The sequence below is a fragment of the Hylobates moloch genome, unplaced genomic scaffold (genome assembly GCF_009828535.3).
Source record: "Hylobates moloch isolate HMO894 unplaced genomic scaffold, HMol_V3 SCAFFOLD_20, whole genome shotgun sequence".
NCBI lineage: Eukaryota > Metazoa > Chordata > Mammalia > Primates > Hylobatidae > Hylobates > Hylobates moloch.
The window spans coordinates 8,102,000-8,124,506 of NW_026652295.1; the positions used below are offsets into that span (position 1 = coordinate 8,102,000).

General features: G+C 37.3%; 1 long non-coding RNA gene across 1 annotated transcript in view; it reads left to right on the top strand.

Moving 5' to 3' along the window:
- The window catches only part of LOC131382083 (uncharacterized), a 335,812-nt gene that overhangs the window by 24,765 nt on the left and 288,540 nt on the right, over positions 1–22,507 (top strand). Inside the window, exon 3 of the long non-coding RNA XR_009211255.1 lies at positions 5,571–5,706. This is a non-coding gene — a long non-coding RNA (uncharacterized LOC131382083). The remainder of the gene's footprint in view (positions 1–5,570; positions 5,707–22,507) is intronic.

A 22,507-nucleotide genomic window follows, 5' to 3' on the forward strand; every position in this document is an offset into this window, starting at 1 on the left:
AAATGCTCATCATCACTGGCCATCAGAGAAATGCAAACAAAACCACAGTGAGATACCATCTCACACCAGTTAGAATGGCCATCATTAAAAAATCAGGAAACAACAGGTGCTGGAGAGGATGTGGAGAAATAGGAACACTTTTACACTGTTGGTGGGACTGTAAACTAGTTCAACCATTGTGGAAGTCAGTGTGGCGATTCCTCAGGGATCTAGAACTAGAAATACCATTTGACCCAGCCATCCCATTACTGGGTATATACCCAAAGGACTATAAATCATGCTGCTATAAAGACACATGCACACGTATGTGTATTGTGGCACTATTCACAATAGCAAAGACTTGGAACCAACCCAAATGTCCAACAACAATAGACTGGATTAAGAAAATGTGGCACATATACACCATGGAATACTATGCAGCCATAAAAAATGATGAGTTCGTGTCCTTTGTAGGGACATAGATGAAACTGGAAAACATCATTCTCAGTAAACTATCGCAAGGACAAAAAACCAAACACCGCATGTTCTCACTCATAGGTGAGAATTGAACAATGAGAACTCATGGACACAGGAAGGGGAACATCACACTCCGGGGACTGTTGTGGGGTGGGGGGAGGGGGGAGGGACAGCATTAGGAGATATACCTAATGCTAAATGACGAGTTAATGGGTGCAGGAAATCAACATGGCACATGGATACATATGTAACAAACCTGCACATTGTGCACATGTACCCTAAAACCTAAAGTATAATAAAAAAAAAAAAAAAAGAATTCAAAAGTTGCAAAAGCTTCTGTAAACTTGATTACACACCCTTGGCCTTATTCATTCACCAACTTCCCCTCTTCTCAGGCAACTAATTTTGTTACCAGTATCTTAATATATTTCCAGCAATATTATATCCATAATAATTATATCCACACACAAACATATTTTCTTTATATTTTTAATTTATATTTTATTTATATTTTAAAAAATTAAAATATTAACATAATACATGATTTTCAGAATCTGCCTTTTTAAATCTAATGATATATAATAGAGATTTCTTAGATTTTATAGTTGAAAAAACTAGATTCAGCCAAAACAGGAGCTTAGGCTGTATAAAATATACAACTTTTTGGTGGTCTATTCATATATATTTGTATTTATAGCTGTTATTCTTACATTTATATTTTATTCACATACATTTATATCTGTATTTTTTTTGGTCTATTTAATCATCATGTATTTAGTCATGACATATTCAGTATAATCAACTTTTCCTTTCAAATTGATTGTGGGGAAGGGAAGCAAAGGCCAAATGTTTGTAGGCATGGTATAAGTTTAAACTGTAGGCTTCCAAACCCAAATTTCTATTCACAACAGAATGACTATGTTATCCTAGGATCCAGAAACTATAATGTAATGAAGAATCATTGAAAGAAATGAGCGTGCAATTATTGTCCTCAAGTAATTTAATGTCCATTAGATAAAAAGAAATTAGACTTATGTGCCTCTGGAAGGCATAGCTAGAACTAAACTGAGATATAGAATACATAATTTCTTGTTCCCCTGACTTTAAGCATAGTAATTTTCCAAAATGGAATGGGTTGTCTTGTGAAGTACAGAGTAGACAAAAGAATAGTCACTTTTCTGAGACATTATTGTAAAAGGGATCTCTGTATCATAGAAATGAACTAGATAACCATTTAGGGTTCTTAACCCTCAGACACCCTACTCCAGACGAGTGCTCCTTATCAGGCCTTGTCAAATCTTGGGGCTATTAATGGCTAAAACTGCTCCTTCTTGGTCGTGCAATTCCCTATAGAAGGAGCAATACAAAGTGAGCACCCATGTCAATAGCTACTTACACCTGTAGGCTGAGATTGGAATGGTTACATACCAACAAATAAGTAGAATAGAAATAAAAGTGGATGAAACATTTCAGACCCAAACAGCACCATTTCATGCTGAAGGAAACAGTCCAAGCAGAAACAATTTTCCCCATTAAGAGCACATAGCTGTATATGTCAATCTTAATGCATATATAGTGAGTAGTAGAACAAGAAAGTCTTTGTCAGGGATGATTAGTTTCTTTTCAGCTTTTATTTTAGATACAGGGGGTACATGTGCAGGTTTGTTACATGGGTATATTGTACTCAGGTAGTGAGCATAGTACATAAGAGTTAGTTTTTCAATCCACATCCCCTGCCAACTCTAGTAATCCACAGTGTACATTGTTCCCATGTTTATGATGTGCTCAATATTTAGCTCCCACATACAAGTGACAACAGGTGATATTTGGTTTTCTGTTCCAGCATTAATTGGCTTAGGATTATGGCCTCCAACTCCATCTACGTTGCTGCAAAGGATATGATTTTGTTCTTTTTTATGTCTACATGAAATTCCATGATGTATATCATATACCACATTTTCTTTATCCAACCCACCATTGATGGGCGCCTGGATTGATTCCAGGTCTTTGCTATTGTGGATAGCGTGACTATGAACATACAAATGCATATGTCTTTTTGGCATAATGATCTAATTTTCCGTGGGTTTATGCTCAGTAATGGGATTGCTGGGTCAGATGGTAGCTCTATTTTAAGTTGTTTGAGAAATCTCCAAGCTGCTTTCCACAATGGTTGAACTAATCTACATCCCCACTAACAGTGTATAAGCATTCCCTTTTCTCCACAGCCATGCCAGCAAGTGTTGTTTTTTAACTTTTTAATAATAACCATTCTGACTGGTGTGAGTAGGTATCTCATTGTGGTTTTAGTTTGTACTTGTCTGATGATTGGTGATGATCATCATTTTTTCATCTGTTTGTTGTTGCTTATATGTTTTCTTTTGAGAATTGTCTGTTATGTCCTTTGCCCATTTTTTTTAATGGGGCTATTTGGTTTTTGCTTGTTGATTTGTTTAAGTTCCTTATAGATTCTTATTATTAGACCTTTGTTGGATATGTAGTTTGTGAATGTTTTCTCCCATGCTGTAGGTTGTCTCTTTACTCTGTTGATAGTTTCTTTTGGCTGTACAGAAGCTCTTTAGTTCAATTAAGTCCAACTCATCAATTTTTTTTTTTTTTTTTTTTTTGCAATTGCTTTTGGGGACTTAGTCAAAAGTTCTTTGCTAAGTCCTGTGCCAAGAAGGATATTTCCTAGGTTTTCTTCTAGGGTTTTAATAGTTTGAGGTCTTATATTTAAATCTGTAATACATTTTGGTTAATTTTTGTATATAGTGAAATGTATGGGTCCAGTTTCATTCTTCTGCATATTTCTAGCCAGTTATTCCAGCACCATTTATTAAATACAGATTCCTTTCCATATTGCTTGTTTTGGTTGGCCTTGTTGAAGATCAGAAGGTTATAGGTGTGTAGTTTATTTCTGAGTTCCCTATTCTGTTCCATTCGTCTATGGGTCTGTTTTTGTACAAGTACCGTGCCGTTTGGTTACTGTAGCCTTATAGTGTAGTTTGAAGTCAGGTAGTGTGATGCCTTTGGCTTTGTTCTTTTTGCTTAGGATTGCTTTGGCTATTCAGCCTCCTTTTTGTTTCCATTTTGGAATAGTTTTTTCTAATTCTATGAACAATGACATTGGTAGTTTAATGGGAATAGCACTGAATCTGTAAATTGCTTTGGGCAATATGGCTATTTTAACAATGTTGATTCTTCCAGTCTATGAGCATGGAATGTTTTTACATTTGTCTGTGTTGTCTCTGATTTCTATCAGCAATGTTTTGTAGTTCTCCTTGTAGAGATCTTTCACTTCCTTGGTTAGCTGTATTCCAAGGTATTTCATTTTCTTAGTGGCTATTGTTAAGTGGAATTGTGTTCTTGATTTGACTCTGTGCCTGGACATTATTGGTGTATGGAAATGCTACTGATTTTTCTACATTGATTTTGTACCCTGAAACTTTATTAAAGTTGTTTGTCAGTTCTAGGACTCTTTTGATGGAGTATTCAGGGTTTTACAAGTATAGAATCATGTTGTCAGTGAACAGAGATAGTTTGGCGACTTCTTTTCCTACTTGGATGCCTTTTATTTCTTTATCTTGCTTGATTGCTCTGACTAGGACTTCCAGTACTATGTTGAATGGGAGTAGAGAGAGTAGGTATATTTGTCTTGTTCCAGTTCTCAAGGGGAATGATTCCGGCTTTTTCCCGTTCAGTATGATGCTGGCTGTGAGTCTGTCATAGTTGGCTCTTATTATTTTGAGGTATATTCCTTAAATGCCTTGTCTGTGGAGGGTTTTTATAATGAAGGGATGTTGAGTTTTATCAAAATCTTTTAATATATCTATTGAGATGATCATAGGGTTTCTGCTTTTCTGTTTATGTGATGAATCACATTTATTGATTTGCGTCTGTTGAACCAACCTTGCAAACCAGAAATAAAGCCTACTTTATCCTGGTGAATTCACTTTTTTTTTTTTCTTCTGGAAACAGGGTCTTGCTCTGTCAACCAGCCTGGAGTGCAGTGGTGCAATCTTGGCTCACCTCAACCTCTGCCTCCTGGGCTCAAGCAATCCTCCTGCCTCCTGGGCTCAAGCAATCCTCCCACCTCAGCCTCCTGAGTAGCTGGGATAACAGGCACACACCACCACCCCTGGCTAATTTTTTGTATTTTTAGTAGAGACAGGGTTTCATCATGTTGGCCAAGTTTGTCTTGAACACCTGACCTCAAGTGATCTGCCCACCTTGGCCTCCCAAAGTACTGGGATTACAGGTGTGAGCCACCATGCCTGGTTGTGAATTAGCTTTTTGATGTGCTGCTAGATTCAGTTTGCTAGTATTTTGTTGAGGTTTTTCACATCTATGTTTGTCAGGGTTATTGGCTTCAAGTTTTTTTTTTTCATTGACAGATGAAAAGACAGATTGAAATTTGATGAAATTTCAGATGAAATTTCAGATTTTCAGATGAAAATTGACAGATTTTGGCATGAGGATGATACTGGCTTCATAGAATGAGTTAGGGAGGAGCCCCTCGTATTTGATGTTTTAGAATAGTTTTAGTAGGATTGGTACCAGTTATGTGTCTGTCTTGTAGAATTTGGCTGTGAATCCATCTGTTCTAGGGCTTTTGTTGGCTGTTAGGTTTTTATTACTGATTCAATTTTGGAGTTTGTTATTGGTCTGTTCATGTTTTTTCACTTTCTCCCTTGTTCAGTCTTTGAAGGTTGTATGTTTTCAAGAATTTATCCATTTCCTCTAGATTTTCTAATTTGTGTGAGTAGAGATGTTCATAATAGTCTCTGAAGATCTTTTGTATTTCTGTGGGATCAGTCTTTTCATTTCTGATTGCACTTATTTGGATCTTCTCTGTTTTTTTCTTAGTTAATCTAGCTAACAGTCTTTGAATCTTGTTTATTCTTTTGAATTACAAACTTAATTTCATTGATCTTTTGTATGGACTTTTGCATCCCAATTTTGTGTAGTTCTTTTCTGATTATGATTTTTAGTTATTTTCTTCTTCTAGCGTTGGAATTGGTTTTTCCTTTTTTTTTTTTCCAGTTCCTTTAGATGTGATTTTAGATCATTAATTTGAGATCTTTCTAACTTCTTCTTTTTTTTTTTTTTTGAGACAGTCTCCCTCTGTTGCCCAGGCTGGAATGGAGTGGCATGCTCTTGGCTCACTGCGACCTCTGCCTCTTGGATTCAAGTGATTCTCCTTCCTCAGCCTCCCGAGTAGCTGCGATTACAGGCACCTGCTGCCATGCTCAGGTAATTTTTGTATTTCTAGTAGAGACGGGGTTTCACCATGTTGGCCAGGCTGGTCTTGAACTCCTGACCTCAAGTGATCAACCTGCCTCAGCCTCCCAAAGTGCTGGGATTACAGGCCTGAGCCACCATGCCCAGCCTCTTTCTACTTCTTGATGAAGGTGTTTAGCACTAAATCTTCCTCTTAACACTGCTTTAGCTGCACCCCAAAGATAATGGTAAGTTGTGTCTTGGTTTTCATTAATTTTGAATAATGTTTTTTATTTCTGCCTTGATTTCATTGTTCATCCAAGAGTTATTCAGGAGAAGTTTGTTTAACTTTCATGTTTTTGTGTAGTTTTGAGAGATATTCTTGGTATTGATTTCTATTTTTGTTGCACTAATCCGAGAGTGTGCTTGGTATGATTTCAATTTTTTTGGAGGTCAAGACTTGCTTTATGACCAAGTATGTGGTCATTCTTAGAATATGTTCTGTGTGCAGATGAGAAGAATATATATTCTGTGGTTTGGGGGTGGAGTATTCTGCAGATGTCTATTAGGTCCAGTTGTTCAAGTGTCAGGTTTATGACCAGAATTTTTTTGTTAGTTTTCTGCCTCAATGATCTGTCCAATGCTGTCAAATAGTGTTAAAGTCACCTAATATTATTCTGTGACTGGTCAAGTCTTTTTATAGGTCAAGAAGATAATTTTTTTATGAATCTCGGTGCTCCAGTGTTTGGTGGATATATATTTAGGATAGTTAAATCTTCTTTTTGACTGGAATCCTTTATGATTTTGTAATGCCCTTCTTTGGGCTTCCTGATTGTTATTGATTTAAAGTCTGTTTTATGTGATGTAAATATAGTGATTCCGGCTCTTTTTTGTTTTCTGTTTGCATGGTAGATCTTTCTCCCTTTACTTTGGGCCTTGTGTTTTTATCTACTTTGCCACCCTATGCCTTTGAAGTGGGACATTTAGACCATTTACATTGAGGATTAGTATTGGTATGTAAGGTTATGATTCTGTCATTATGTTGTTAGCTGGTTGTTTTGTAGACTTGGTTGTGTAATTGCTTTGTATTTTCTGTGGGCTATGTACTTGAGTGTGTTTTTGTGCTGGCAGGTATCAATCTTTCATTTCCATGTTTAGCACTCCCTTAAGGATCTCTCGTAAGGTTGGTCTGGTGGCAATGAATTCCCTTAATGTTTGCTTTTGTGAGAAGAATTTTATTTCTCCTTTGCTTCTTAAGCTTAGTTTGGAGGGATATGAAATTCTTTTGGCTGGAATTTCTTTTCTTTGAGGTTGTTTCCTTTCTGGCTTATAAGGCTTCTGCTGAGATGCCTGCTGATGGTTTCCTGAGATTCTCTGTTTGTTTGTTTGTTTTGAGACAGAGTCTTGCTTTGTCACCCATGCTGGGGTACAGTGACATGATCTCAGCTCACTGCAAACTTTGCCTCCTGGGTTCAAGCAATTCTCCTGCCTCAGCCTCCCAAGCAGCTGGGATTACAGGCATGTGCCACCATACCCAGCTAATTTTTGTATTTTTAGTAGAGACAGGGTTTTGCCACGTTGCCCAGGCTGGTCTCAAACCCCTGAGCTCAGGCAATCCACCTGCCTCAGCCTCCGAAAGTGCTGGGATTACAGGCGTGAGCCACTGTGCCCAGCCGAGATTCTCTTTATAAGTGACCTGACCTTTCTCTCTAGATGCCTTTAAGATTTTCTCTTTTGCATTGACCTTGGCGAATCTTATGACTATGTATCTTGGAGATGGTCATCTTGAACAGTAGCTCACAGGGGTTCTCTGTATTTCTTGAATTTGCGTGTCCACCCCTCTAGTGAGACTGAGGAAATTTTCATGGACTATATCCTTAAATATGTTTGTCAAGTTGTTTACTCCCTCTTCTCTCTCAGAAATGTCAATGAGTCATAGATTCGGTCTCTTTATATAATCTCATATTTATCGGAGGTTTTGTTCATTTTTTGAAGTTCCTTTTTCTGTATTTTTGTCTGACTGAGTTGACTTGAAGAGCTGGTTTTTGAGCTCTGAAATTCTTTTGTCAGCTTGGTCTATTCTGTCATTAATGTTTCTGACTATATTATGAAATTTTTGTAGAGAGTTCTTTAATTCCAGAAGTTCAGTTTGGTTCTCTCTTAAAAATGACTATTTTACCTCTCAGGTCTTGAATCATTTTACTGGATTTCTTGGATTGTTTTTCAACTTTTTCCTGGGTCTCGATTAGCTTCCTTGCCATTCAGATTCTGAATTCTATCTCTGTCGTTACAATAATTTCAGTCTGGTTAAGAACCATTGCTGGGACACTAGTGCATTTGTTTGGAGGTAAGGGGACACTCTGGCCTTTTCAGTTGCTGGAAAAAGCCAGAATGTCTTGCATTTATTCTTTCTCATCTGAGAGAGCTGGTGTTCCTTTAACTGTGATGTAAGATAAATATAGTCAGTTGGCTTCATTTCTAGGTACTTTCAGAGTGCCAAGACTCTATATAGGATCTTTATTTGTGGCTGGATTTTTGCCTAGGGTTTCACAGGCACTGTATACTGGCAAAATATTTTTGGCATTATAATTTGGGCTGTGATCCAGTAGATGGCACTTAATAGTGAAGGCTGGCAGATAGGCTGTTACACAGTCATGTGGCTCTTCTGTACTTTAGCACGTTCTCAGTAGTGCTGTATGATGGGGGGAGAGAAATGACATCTTCACAGGTTTGCTCCAGAGCCTTGGAGGAGCCTCCTCTGATAACTGGTGCCACACTCACATTTCTTTCCCTCAGGGAGAGGCCATGGCTGGCAGACAGGCCATACCTTTTCCCAACTGGCCCTGCAGAAGGAGGCATATCTTGTTCCCCATCGGCCCATGAATTCACGTGTCTCACTCCTCTCAGTGTTCTGGGAGCGGGGACTCCTCCGCTGCTTGGGTGCCACCCATACCAATAAGTCTTGTCTGGCTAGGAGCAGCAGGGGTGGGTGAAATAGCATGGACTGTTGTCCAGGTGTTTCCCAGAAGAACACAGAACTGTGTCACCTGGCAGAGTTCAGGTAGGAGTGGGGCTGCTGTGCTGACACCTAAGCCAGCAAGTTTTGCCTGACTAGCAGTAGTGGGGGTTGGTAGAGTTGTGCAGTCTGCTGTCCAAATGTTTACCGTACTTCCTTGATTTACTCTTTGTTTTATGAAATCATGAATTCTCATCTTTATGACTTTGAAGAGTGGCAGCACATGCCATCCAGCAAGCCTTTTGAGGGCAGAGTTGATGACTAGGAACATCTGGAAACATTGTGACCCCATCACAGTGTCTTGGTCAATTAAATTATTTTTTGAATTCATCAATAAATCACAAGCCCAATCAAGGCCAATTTCTTCAGTGTCATATATGAATATTTATAATATTCATTATTATTGGTAGAAGTACCCCTACTAGTAGTGTTTCCCCTTTTGTGCCTTTCTTTGTTTTGTTTCACTAGCTTAGACTGTATCTTTTTTTTCTGTTTTTTTTTTTTTTTTTTTCCTCCAAATTCTACAATCTTTCAAAGTTTGGATCAACTGTTTTACACCTAATTATTGCCTCTTTCTCTGCCTGATTCAAATACCTTAGTACTTGTTTCTTACAATTTGTACTTAAATATTACTGCAATCATTTATATATGTAATAAAACATATATTGCACATATATATATATATATATCATATGGAACCTGTGTAGTGGTTTGCACAAAGTGTGAGCAGAAAGTACAGAGTTCTCATATACTCCCTCTCATCTATTTTCCTCTATTATTAACATCTTGCATGAGTGTGGTACATTTGTTAAAATTGATGAACCGATACTGATCCATTATTATTAACTGAAGTTTATGTTAGAGTCCACTCTTTTACATTATAAGTTTGGACAAATGTATAGTGACATGTATTCATCAGTACAGTATCGTACAAAATAGTTTTGTTGCCCTAAAAATTTCTTGTGCCCCACCTATTTATCCCTCCTTCCCCTGAACCCTTGACAACAACTGATCTTTTTACTGTTTCCATAGTTTTGCCTTGTTCAGAAGGTCATATAGTTGGAATCATACAGTATATATCCTTTTTAGATAGGCTTTTTTTTTTTTTTTTTTTTTGGCTTAGCGATATGCATTTAAAATTCCTATATGTCTTTTGCTGGCTTGATTGTTCATTCCTTTTTATTGTTGAATAAAATTCCATAACAAGGATGTGCCACTGTTTGTGTATTCACCTGTTAAAGGATATTTCTGTTATTTCTTAAAGAATAATCTTTTTTTTAAATGCAGGGTTTAAAAATTGCATTAGTGCAGGGGTGGAAACTAAAACTTATGTAGTTTATTATTTCTAGAAACCAGAGAAATCAGAAAATATGCCTTATAGTTAAGCATTCAGTTAAAATTTCTTTAGCTCTTCTGAGGTCAGTGCCTATATTACATCAATATATGACAATATTTACATTTAAAAAATAAATACATTATTATAATAATTAGAAATAGAAACATTACAATTTTTTTTTGTTTTCTGCATAAACAAGATTTCCCAAAGCATGACAATATGGAGAGAAGTCTTTTTTTTTTCCTTAAATGTTTCTTGAATGTTTATCTCTTTGTTATGTTCCCCAAGTTGTTAGAACTTTTAAAATATGCTATGGTTTGAATGTTTTGTCCCACCCAGGATTTCTGTGTTGAAACTGAATCCTCAATATGACAGTATTAAAAGATGAGAGTCTTTGGGAAGTGATTAATTCACAAAGGTGTAGCCTTTATGAATGAATTAATGCCGTTGTAAAAGAGGCTTCAGAGAGCTACCTGACTGTCTTTCCCTTCCATCTTCCCCCATGTGAGGATGTAGTAGCCAAGTGTCATCAATGAGGAATGGTGCCTCACCAGATACTGGTTTTGCAAGTGCCTTGATCTTGGACTTCTCAGCCTCTAGAACTATGATAAAATAAACTTTTATTATTATAAATTACCCAGTCTTCAGCATTCTGTTATAAAACTACAAATGAACTGAGACAAATGTATATTTTGTTAAGGCTTGTATTACAGAATCCTAGAATGCAAAAAAAAAAAAAAAAAATAAGTGGAGGAGGTGCCTAGGGCCATCTGGTCCATTTGGTATCCAATATCTGAATTTCTTCTCTGACATGGTAGGCAGGTGGTCTTATAATATATGTTTGGACATTTCCAATGATAGAAAAATTACTGTCTTGTAAGTGAACTGGCTTCAGTGTTTTAGATAACTCTAATTGTTAGAAAGGTCTTTCTTTTATTCAACTAAACTGTTTTCCCATAATTTCTAACCATTCATTCTAATTCTACTCCGTGAATAATAAAGGATAAATTTAATCTTTTCCCCAATGATAGCCCTTTAAATATTCAAAAGATAGCTAGAATGTCACTTTCGATATTAAACTTCTTAAGCACCTTATCATGTTAGACATTTTCGCCTGAATGATTTTGCTGAATGGTTTTTGCAGCTCTCTAAAAACATTTTGTGGATGCATACTTATATTCTTTTTTCATTCATTCATTCATACTATTTTTTGAGTGCCTGCTACCTGCCAGACACTGTGTTAAGAATCGGGCATATAATGGTAAACTAGACAACAGCTGGCCCTTCCATCATGCAACATGCAAGGGACAAAGATAGAGATTAATGGGGTGGGGAAAGCAAGGTATTCAGGGAAGGTCAGCCAGGAGGGAAACCTCCCAGACAGATGTGTGGACATGTGAAAGAACTTGGAGGTAAAAAGGAGTTTAGCAAATTCTAGGAACTGAAAGAAGATGACTGGGACTAGAATGCAGTGGGAAAAGGTATATGTGGTGGCTTTGAAATAATTACCACTATACATTATATGTATTGAAACATCACTGTATACCTCATGAGTATGTATGCACAGTTATTTTTCAATTAAAAAATAAAAGGAAATTGTAAAAACGTCTGCAAATTCTTTCCTAAGATGGCACCTAATGTCCATCTCTTATATCTGGGCTGGACTCAATGGTTGTTTCTTAGTGAATAGAATGTGGTAGAAGTGATGCTATGTGATTTCTGAGGTTAGGCCATTAAAAAGAATAGCTTATACATGACACGCTTGCTGTTGGATCTCTCATTCTGGGAAAAGTTGGCTGCTGTGTTGTGGGGACTTGCAGCAGCCTGCGAAGAATCCCACGTGCAAGGAGCTTGAGGCCTCTGCCAACAGCAAACATTAATTTGTGAATGTGAATGAACCATTGTGGAAGTAGAGCCACCTGCTCCAGTTAAGCCTTCCATTGACTGTAGCCCCGGTTGACATCGTGTCTACAACTTCATGAGACACCCCCCAAACCAGGACCACCCAGCTAAGCCACTTCTGAATTCCTGACCCAAAGGAACTGGGAGATATTTATTGTCATTTTAAACCACTAAATGTTGAGGTAATTTATTATGCAGATAAATGATACAGAAGAGAATTGGCACTTAGTTTGCTTCTGGCTTCAAATAACACAAGAGCCAACTAAAGTTATGAGGAGTTTATTTTGTCCCATAATAAGAGGTGCACAGGTAGTATACCTGCAGCACTGGTCAAGTCAGTGGCCCAATCAATACCCAGGTCCTCACCATCTTTCTGCTCTGTTATTCTTGTCATGTTGATGATGTCTCCTCACAGAACCACAAAGCAGCAGCAGCTTCAGCCATCCCCTGGGCCAGACAGGCATTTCCTCCTGTGTCTTTTCATAGATGAAGAAAATCTTCCCCTCATTCCTGGTGGTCAGAGCTGGATAAAATATCCACCCTTCAACAAATATCAGACAAATGACACAGATCAGAATAAACAGAACATGCTAACGGATTGGATGTGAAGCATGAGAAGAAATAGAGAGGACCAGGATGACCTGGATTTCTGGCTTATGCAACTGCATGGAATGTAGTATCTTTTTTTGTTTTATTTTGGTGGGAAGACCAGAGTTGTGTGGAAAAATTAAGATTTCTATTTATTATTATTATTTTGAGACACAGTCTATCTCATTTGAGACAGTGCAGTCTCATTGTACTGCACCAGGCTGGAGTGCAATGGCACGATCTCAGCTCACTGCAACCTCTGCCTCCCGGGTTCAAGCAATTCTCCTGCCTTAGCCTCCCAAGTAGCTGGGATTACAGGTGCCCACCACCATGCCTGCCTAATTTTTGTATTTTTAGTAGAGATGGGGTTTTACCATGTTGGCCAGGCTGGTCTCGAACTCCTGACCTCAGGTGATCCAACCGCCTCGGCTTCCCAAAGTGCTGGGGTTACAGGCGTAGGCCACCGCCTCCAGTCAAGAGTTCTATTCTATATGTTAAATCTGAGAGGTCTGTCAGACATCTAAATTGAAATGTCAGGGAGCAGTTGGATATTTACATTTGGAATGAAAAGAGGAGGTAAAGACATAAGCATAGTGAGCCAAAAGATGAGTTTTGAATCCATGTAGCAGATTAGTCAACTGTGGGGGAGTGGATGAAAAGTGGCAGAGGAGGCCCAGAGCCAGGCTCTGAAGAACCCCTATACCCCAGCTTGGGGAAAGGAGGAGGTGGCAGCGAAGGGAGACCAGAAAAGTGGGCAGGAGGAAGAAAGGCAGAAAGTAATGTTGCCAGGGAAGCCACAAGGGGAGCAATTTCCAAGAAGGAGGGAGTGGTAATTGTTTCCCATTTGCCAAAAGGTTGAACAGAATGAAGATATAAAAATGTCCTTTGGATTTAGCACAGCAGTTTCTGTGGGGTGGTGGGGGAAGAGGCAGATTCCTAAGGGGCTGATGAGTGAATAGGACATGAGGAAGTAGAGACAGTGTGTGAATACAACTGCTTGGAGAAGTTGTCCTGGGAAGGAGCAAGGGTTGCTACAGTGGGGTGTTGGGTCAAGGAGATGGAAGTAAGAGTAGGAGAGATTAGAGCACATCTTATGCCAGTGGGAACATTCCCATAGAGAGAGAATGACTGATAATGCAGGAGGAACGAGGGACAGGGGAAAGAGTAAAGCCCCTGCAAACAACACGCACATGCATCTATGCATAGTCATACCTAACTTTAATTAGTAGAGTACAAATAGAATATTTGTATGTTTGGTCTGTTAACTATTTTTTTGGCAAGGCAATTTTGCAAAGTGGCTGAGAAACCAGACCCCTAGACAGAGATTTTTAAATCAGCTGTGTGAACTTGGGGTATTTGGGTTATTTACTTAACCTCTCTGTGCTCCAGTTTCTGCATCAATAAAATGAAGATAATAATTACAATACCTGCCTCATAGAGTTGTCAAAGTGACCTAAGTTAACGTATGTAAGTATTCAGAGCAGCGCTGGTACAGGGAAAATGCTTTATGTCCGAGGCACCTACTTGCTAGTGTTTGCTGGGTTTGATTCACCTAAGTAACTTAGGCCGAAGTATTATCTTCAGAAAGAAATTATTGATTTAAATTTTATTGTTATTTCTACATGCTTTTTGGATTGTTATGTGTGGACCTTTGTAAAAAGTGCCATATATTGAGGTGCAACCTCAAGAGATGAAATGAAATTTACAGTTTCAAAGATAGTTATCTGACCATTAGTAAAAAACATGGGTTAGTATTTGATATTTATTATCTTCTGCCTGTTGGAGCTCTTACACTGAAATAGAAAAATATTAAAAATGTGATATCTAGACATTCATCAGAAAGCATCTGAAGATTATTTGGGTGGAGTAGCCCAGGTGCTAAATTAAACAACATAGTACGAGCTGGATAATGGATATAAACCTTGTACTACATATGCAGCGCTTTCTTCCTCTCTCACTGAATGTTAATTTCCACCCAAGCCTGTATAGCCATTTTCAGGAGTGTGCAAAGATAGAACGTTTATTGGAATTAATGCTCTGTGGGTATACAACACGGAGACCCTGAAGAACTAAAAAAGCATGAATAAATGTATTCCAATTATAGGCTAATGCAGGTAATGGGTTTATAGTACTTAGAGGTCTGGATCTGCTCTCTGACAGCCTGCAGACATTAGGGGCCCCTCATGGCTCTGCTGCAATGTAGGCATTATGGAGTGATTTTTACTTTACTGCCTTTTCCATCAGATCATCCCCTTTCTTTCACACACAAGGTTAATTCACTTCTTGATCACATTATTTCCTCGCTGCTCTTTGACAATATAAAAATTCTGAGTGGACAGCTCAATCCCTCTTCCATCTCAGATTTGATTGTTATGGTATTGCCTGGCGTCCCTCAGAGGCCTCCAGCAGCCTTTGCTGCACTTTATGACACTTAAATGGCTCAGCTACAATTTCTCCATCTATTCACGAAATGCTGTTAATAACTCATTTCCAAAGAGGCCCTTCTTTATGTCTTGGCATTAAAGGAATTTTTATTAGGTGCCAGGATAGGTGACACACAGCCCCAGTAACCAAAGAGTTAATTAATCTGTTGAAATTTATTGCCTTTTATACTGCACTCAGTGTGACAGTCCCTAAGAGAAACAGATACTATATTTACAGCCCGAGTTGAAATATTCGGTAATATAGTCTGCATACTGACCTACTCCATCAGTGTATGCCTTCTGCTGGAACATCCATTAATCACAGAATATGAATTTGTGTAATCTATCTTCTTTCTTATTCTGAGATTCCAATAAATATTGAAATAATAATTTATTGATTACCTTGCAATATAAATGTGTAGTAAAGGCACCCAAGACATTTGCATGGTAATGCATTTTGAAAGTTTTTGGCATTCTATGGGAATGAAAGGAAAAACTGTGAGAAGTGGCATGCAATACTCTTGTGGGTGAAACTCCAAGCTGATTTCTTAACGTGTGGAGAGAAATGAAAGAGCTTTTGAACTACCAAAAGTGATAATCATAGCCACAATCATTACATTCTTCAAAGTAAACATGAATATTGACCGAGTCTTACATTCTTTGAGAATTATCCTCATAATATTTTAGATCACAAATAATTTTCTTATGCCACAATTTCAGTTGTAAGGCCACCTCCTGCCTGCACTTAATCCAGGCAAAGATGAAAAGGGTATAGGCATGGGGATGCTAGCTGCTATGTAATACCAGTGAAACCTTCTGGGACCATTCTATAAATTCTTCAGGCTAAAATATGTATTTCCTAGGACCATACTTTGAATAGTGTTTTAGGCTCTTGGCCTAAATCTAAATTCAGTCCTTAATTTTCATGAATTCTGTTACTTATGGAGGTGTTAGTTTTGTCACTATGCTAGAATCTTAATAATTTTTGCATCAAGTCTGTCTGGTTTCAGAAACAGAGAAGAGTATGAGAAGTGTTATAGAACATGAAGATACCCTTGTGGATCAAACATACTTATTTTTAAAAACTCTAAAAATCTAAATGTGTCTGTATCTGGATATATTTTCAGTCGACTTAATGCTGTGTTGGGTAAAGGTAAACCAGCATTTTCTAGTCTATATTTGTGTCACTATCACCAGCATTACATGATAAGATTTGTTATAGGTTCAGTTCTTCTAGTTGAATCCAATCATGCACAGTTAATGTAGCCCATTTCTGGTCTTCATAATAATTTTTCTTAGTTTTGGGCAACTCTATATAGTCAGGATAACTCTGCAGGGTGGATGAAATTCTAATGTGTGGAATTTGTTTTCTAGTGCTTTACTGATAAGGTTAACCAGATGGTGAAATGTAATAGCTTGGAAGATGTAGTTTTGATATACAGTACATCATTTCTGGAATGATCATGAAAAAGCAAAATCAACAGAGCTTTTTAGATTCTCTTTTTTGGTCATGAAATTGAAAATATACCTTTTTAGAGGGAAATATCTCACCATAGTTCTCCTGACATTTAAACTGCTTGGCTATATATTTTTAAAAGAAGACAAACTGTTTTGAAAATGTTGCTATAAATTTTTATATATTGTAGATTTATATCTCATTTAAAAAATGAAAGATTATGAAATTTTTTATGTCACCTGAAGGAATGTCTATGATGTGAATTTCAGATAAAATAGATTTTCTTCAATATTTTTAGTAATGATATCAATTAATTCACTAAGAAACTCACATTTCTTCCAAGACATTGAATTTTGATGAAACCACAAATCAGTGATTTTCAAAATATTAGAATTAAGCAACCCTGAACATTATTTTGCTGTAACATTTGCTAATTTGGCACAGATATTCTTTGAAGATGGACAATATACATTTTTTCATCTGTTTTGATTTTTGCTGATAGGGATTATGTTAATTATGGAAATCTACAAGTATCTCACAAATAAATTATATGGATGCATTTAACTGTAGATTTTTCTTTTGTGATTTTTCTATGAGATAGCACATTACTGCATAATTGCTGTACTTTTTTGGTGCTTTTTCCTTTTTCCTTTCAGTATTAATCATTGCTCCTTGTTCTCACATAAAGGTATATTCTGATTTAAGTTCTCCCTGGTGTTTGGCTAACTGGGCTATTCGCTTAAAGCACACTCTGTTTTATGTCTTTATCTTCCATGGTATTTTACATTTTGGAATGACTGATTCTAATTCCTCTTCCACAGTAGCATAAGTTCACAGAAGCATAACCTTGGGAATCCATTAAATTTGGCCTTTAAAACACTGCTTTGTTTTTCTCCACACAGTAGTGAAAAGCGGTGGCATTTTTTCCCCTTTTTTCAGTAATGGTACTTTTTCTTTGCTTCTTAGTTCAAATTAACACAAAGTCTACTTCTTGAGCATCCATTACATGGCAAATTTTGTGTTAGGTACTGAATATGTGAAGTCGAATAGGCATAATTGCTACTCTCAAGCTGTTCAAAGTCAAAGTCAGTTGCTTGAGACAGAGAAGTAACCAATAATGATTTTTAAAAGCCTGTTTTTACCTCTTATCACATTAAGTCTGTAACTTTGGAAACTTACTGTTAAATGAGGTTGGGAGCTAGCCATTTATTAAGCATTTGTCCAAGGGCAGGCACTTCTTTAAATACTAGAAGTGGATTGCTTCACTTAACAAGGCCATGAGGCAAGGACTATCATTCTATCACCCCCACTTTACTGCTAAGTGAAGTGAGTCACAGGGAGGTGAAGGGACCCAGACCATTACTCTCGGTACTTGGAGGAGGGATTGAAATGCAACCCCCTGACTCCAAGGATGGGGCATTCATCACTAACTCTCTGCTCTCTGGGAAGACACATAAGTTATTCCAAATATGAATTAACCATTCTGTTTGTGTATTTATTGTCTGAGTACCATTTATTGAATCGTTTCCCCAGAGATTTGCAATGTCCCTCTATCACATAACAAGTTCCACACATACATGGGACTGTTTTTAGGCTATGTTCCTTCTTAGATAATCTGTTTTAGTTTTTTTGTCTATTCCTATCCTATTTCCACAGTTTTCATTGTTAGGATTTTATAGAAGTTTTAATGTCTGGTTGGGTGACACACACACACATACACATAACATATATACATAAACACACATGCATACACACACTATTGTTTTCTTATTGAAAATATGTATTCTGTTTTGGGCTGTTTACTTTTGGTTTATTTTTTATTGTGAAATTTATTTTGCATACAAAAGAATACACAAAAGTTTATGTCCAGTGCAAAGAGTAATAATAAGAAGAGCCACCACAAATTCATTACCCAGGTCAAGACATAAAATATTGCCTTGATGTTACTCTTGTGACCGACCCTTCCTGAATTCATTCTCCCCCCAACCTCTCCTTTCCTCCCAATGGTCACAGGAAAATGGTTATTGTGTTCACTTTTTCCTTGCTTTTCTTTATCTTTATAGTTTTCCTATTATATGAATAATATATGATTTAGGCTTATCCATTGATGATATTTATTTATTTATTTATTTATTTATTTTGACATGGAGTCTCGCTGTCACCCAGGCTGGAGTGCAGTGGCACAATATTGGTTCAAGCGATTCTCGTGCCTCAACCTCCCGAGTAGCTGGGATTACAGACACATGCCCCTGCACCCGGCTAATTTTTGTATTTTTGGCAGAGATGGGATTTCACCATGTTTGCCAGGCTGGTCTGGAACTCCTGACCTCAAGTGATTTGCCTGCCTCAGCCTCCCAAAATGCTGCGATTACAGGTGTGAACCACCACACCTGGCCTCCATTGATGATATTTACATAATGAAAACAAATTGCACAAATTTTCTCTAACTTATTTTGTTCAATGTTATGTTTTTGATTCATCTATGTTGGTGTAAATATATGTAACTAATTTATTTTCACTGCTGTGTACTATTTCATTGTGTGAATATAATAAATTATTTTTCCATTGTACTATTGATTGGTATTATAGCCATTTCCGGTTTTACAATTATGAGCAAGGCTGCTATGACTATGTTTGTATGAATACTCTAGTATGCATGTGCAAGAGTTTCTAAGTATACTCTTAGGGATTGACTCGCTGAATCATAAGGTAGGCACATGTTCAAATTTATTAGGTAATGTCAAACTGTTTTCCAAAGATGTACCAATTTATACGCCCTCCAGCAGTATGTATTATATAGCTACACTTTGTTAACACTGTGTTGTCTGATTTTAGTTTTTTCAATTCATTGGTATAAAACAATGTTGCATTGTGATTTTTATTTCTCTGATTATCGAGGTAGTGAGGTTGAACACTTTTTGGTGTATATACATATGCACGTGTGAAATCACACACACACACACGTTTTTTCTCTTCTATGAAGAACTAAGTCATTTTAATTTAGGGTTGTCTTTTTCTCTTGGTTCTTAGTTTTTGTTGTTGTTGTTGTTGTTTGTTTGTTTTTTTGAGACAGGGTCTCACTCTGTTGTCCAGATTGGAGTGCAATGGCATGATCATGGCTCACTGCAGCCTTGACCTCCAAGGCTCAAGTGGTCCTCCTGCCTTAGCGTTCTGAGTAGCTGGACCACAGGTGTACACCACCACACTTGGCTATAAATAACTGCACGAGACTGGGTAACTTATAAAGGAAAGAGGTTTAATTGACTCATAATTCAGCATGGCTGGGGAGGCCTCAGGAAACTTACAGTCATGGTGGAATGCGAAGGAGAAGAAAGGCACCTTCTTCATAAGTCAGTAGGAAGAAGTGCCGAGTGAAGGGAGAAGAGCCCCTTATAAAACCATCAGATCTTGTGAGAACTCAGTCGCTATCACGAGAATAGCATGGGGGAAATTGCCCCCATGATTCAATTACCACCACCTGGTCTCTCTCTTCACATGTAGGGATTATGGGGCTTATGGGGATTACAATTCAAGATAAGATTTGGGTGGGGACACAAAGCTTAACCGTATCACCTGGCAAAATTAAAAAAATATTTGTAGAGATGGTATTTTGCCATAATGGCCAGGCTGGTCTCAAACTCCTGGCCTCAAGTAATCCTTCCACCTTGGCCTCCCGAAGTGGTGGGATTACAGGAATGAGCCACCATGCCTGGCCCGCAGGATTCTTTATATATTCTCTATATAAGGTTTTTTTAATAATGTGTCACAAATATCTTCTTTTAGCTTGGAGTTTATGTTTTTACTCTATGGTAACTTTTAATGACTGGACATCTTTCTTTCTAATGTAGCTGAATTTATCAATATTTTCTTTATAGATTCATTTTGTGTCTTGCTTAAGAAATACTTTCTACCTGAGGTCATAAGGATGCTTTCTTATATTATCTTTTAAAGACTTTATGTTTTTGCCTTTCATATTGGTTGTCAATCAACCAGTAACTATTTGTTTCTTTTTGATATATGCATGGTGTGATGTAGGAATCAGATAACAGTTTTTTTTTTTTTTTTGAGATGGAGTCTCGCTCTGTCGCCCAGGCTGGAGTGCAGTGGCGCAATCTCGGCTCACTGCAAGCTCCGCCTCCCGGGTTCCCGCCATTCTCCTGCCTCAGCCTCTCCGAGTAGCTGGGACTACAGGCGCCCGCCACCACGCCCGGCTAATATTTTTTTGTATTTTTAGTAGAGACGGGGTTTCACCATGTTTTCGATCTCCGGACCTCGTGATCCACCCGCCTCGGCCTCCCAAAGTGCTGGGATTACAAGCGTGAGCCACCGCGCCCGGCCGCAGATAACAGTTTTTGACAAGAATAACTAAAATGCCTAGTAGCTTTGGAATACCTCATCTTTTTCTCACTGATCTGAAGTTTCATATGTATTATACGTCATTACAAACCATTTTTGCATGCATTTGTTTCTGGGCTTTCTATTCCATTCATGGGTCTATTTATCTGTGCATACATATAGACTACAGTTCTTAATTATATAGCTTTATAGTAAATCTTAAAATCCATTTGCTTAACATTCCTCTCCAACTTGGTGGCTATTTGGGGGCTTTTGTTCTTACAAATAAATTATAAAATCAACTTTAATTTCAAAAATAATAACAACAATGGCACATCCTGTTGGGATTCAAATTGAGTTCTCTGTAGATTAATTTTGGGAGAATATACATATTCATGATAGGGTCTACTCAACAACAGGGGTATCTGTCTATTTGCTTAGGAATCTTTAAAATCTCTCAATAAAACCTTATAATTTAATCCATAAAGGCATGCCTGTATTTTGTTGAATTTATTTCTTGATACGTTATTTTAATTTTTATCGTACACATTAAAAAGTTATATTTTTGATTGTTGCTGGTGTAAACATTTGCATTTGAAATTTTTGTACTGATTTTTTGTCCCCAAATTGTTTGTGCCATCACCAATATAAAAATTATTTGTAGATGCCTTTGGATTTTCTCGAAGAAAATAAAAGTCATGAGTAATTATAAGTTTTTTTTCTGTTTTTCCAATTCTTTTTATCTTTTGCTCTTTTCTTTTTATCTTACTGCACTGGCTAGGACAGCCATGAAAGTGTGAAAATCAATGGTAATGGCAGGTATCTTTAGATTACTTTTAACATTTTATTATTAAATATAATGCTTACTCTCTGATTTTTAAAATATACGTTTATCAGGTTTAGAAAGTTCTATTCTGTCCCTCATTGACTAAGTTTTCTCTTTCTTTTTTCTTTACTTTAGTAGTCACAAGTGGATGTTGAATTTTGTTACTTTTTCTGCATACACAAAGATTTATCTCCTTTAATCTATTAATATGAATGATTTATAATAATCAATTTTCTGATATGAAACTTGCTTTATAGTCCTAGGATAAGCTCTGTTAGATATATGAATTGCAAATATTTTCTCCCATTCTGTGGCTTATCTTTTCATTTCTTGATGTTGTCTTTAAAATTTAAAAGCAGTTTTAAATTTTGATAAAGTTCAATGTGTTAATTTTAATTTTTATTTTTTGAGACAGAGTCTCTATGTTCCCCCAGTCTGGAGTTCAGTGGCAAAATCTTGGCTCACTGCAACCTCTGCCTCCTGGTTTGAAGCAATTCGCATGCCTCAGCCTCCTGAGTAGTAGGAACTACAGGTGTGCACCACCATGCTAATTTTCATATTTTTTGGTAAAGATGGGGTTTTTGCCATGTTGGCCAGGCTGGTCTCAAACTCCTAGCCTCAAGTGACCTACCTGCCTTGGCCTCCCATAATGCTGGGATTACAGGCACGAGCCACCACACCTGGCCTCAATGTGTTATTTTTTAAATGGTTTATACTTTCTATATCTCCTACCCTAAAAGAAAAATTTGCTTAACCTAAGTTCACAAAATTTTTCTCCCATATGTATTCTTCTAGACTTTTGATAGTTTTAGCTTATATATTAGATTATATGATACAACTTGAGTTCATTGTTGTGAGGTAAGGGTCCTTCCTTCCTTCTGCATATGGTTATCCAATAATTCTAGTATTTTATGTTGAAGAAACTTTTCTTTCCCCATTTAATTGCCTTGAA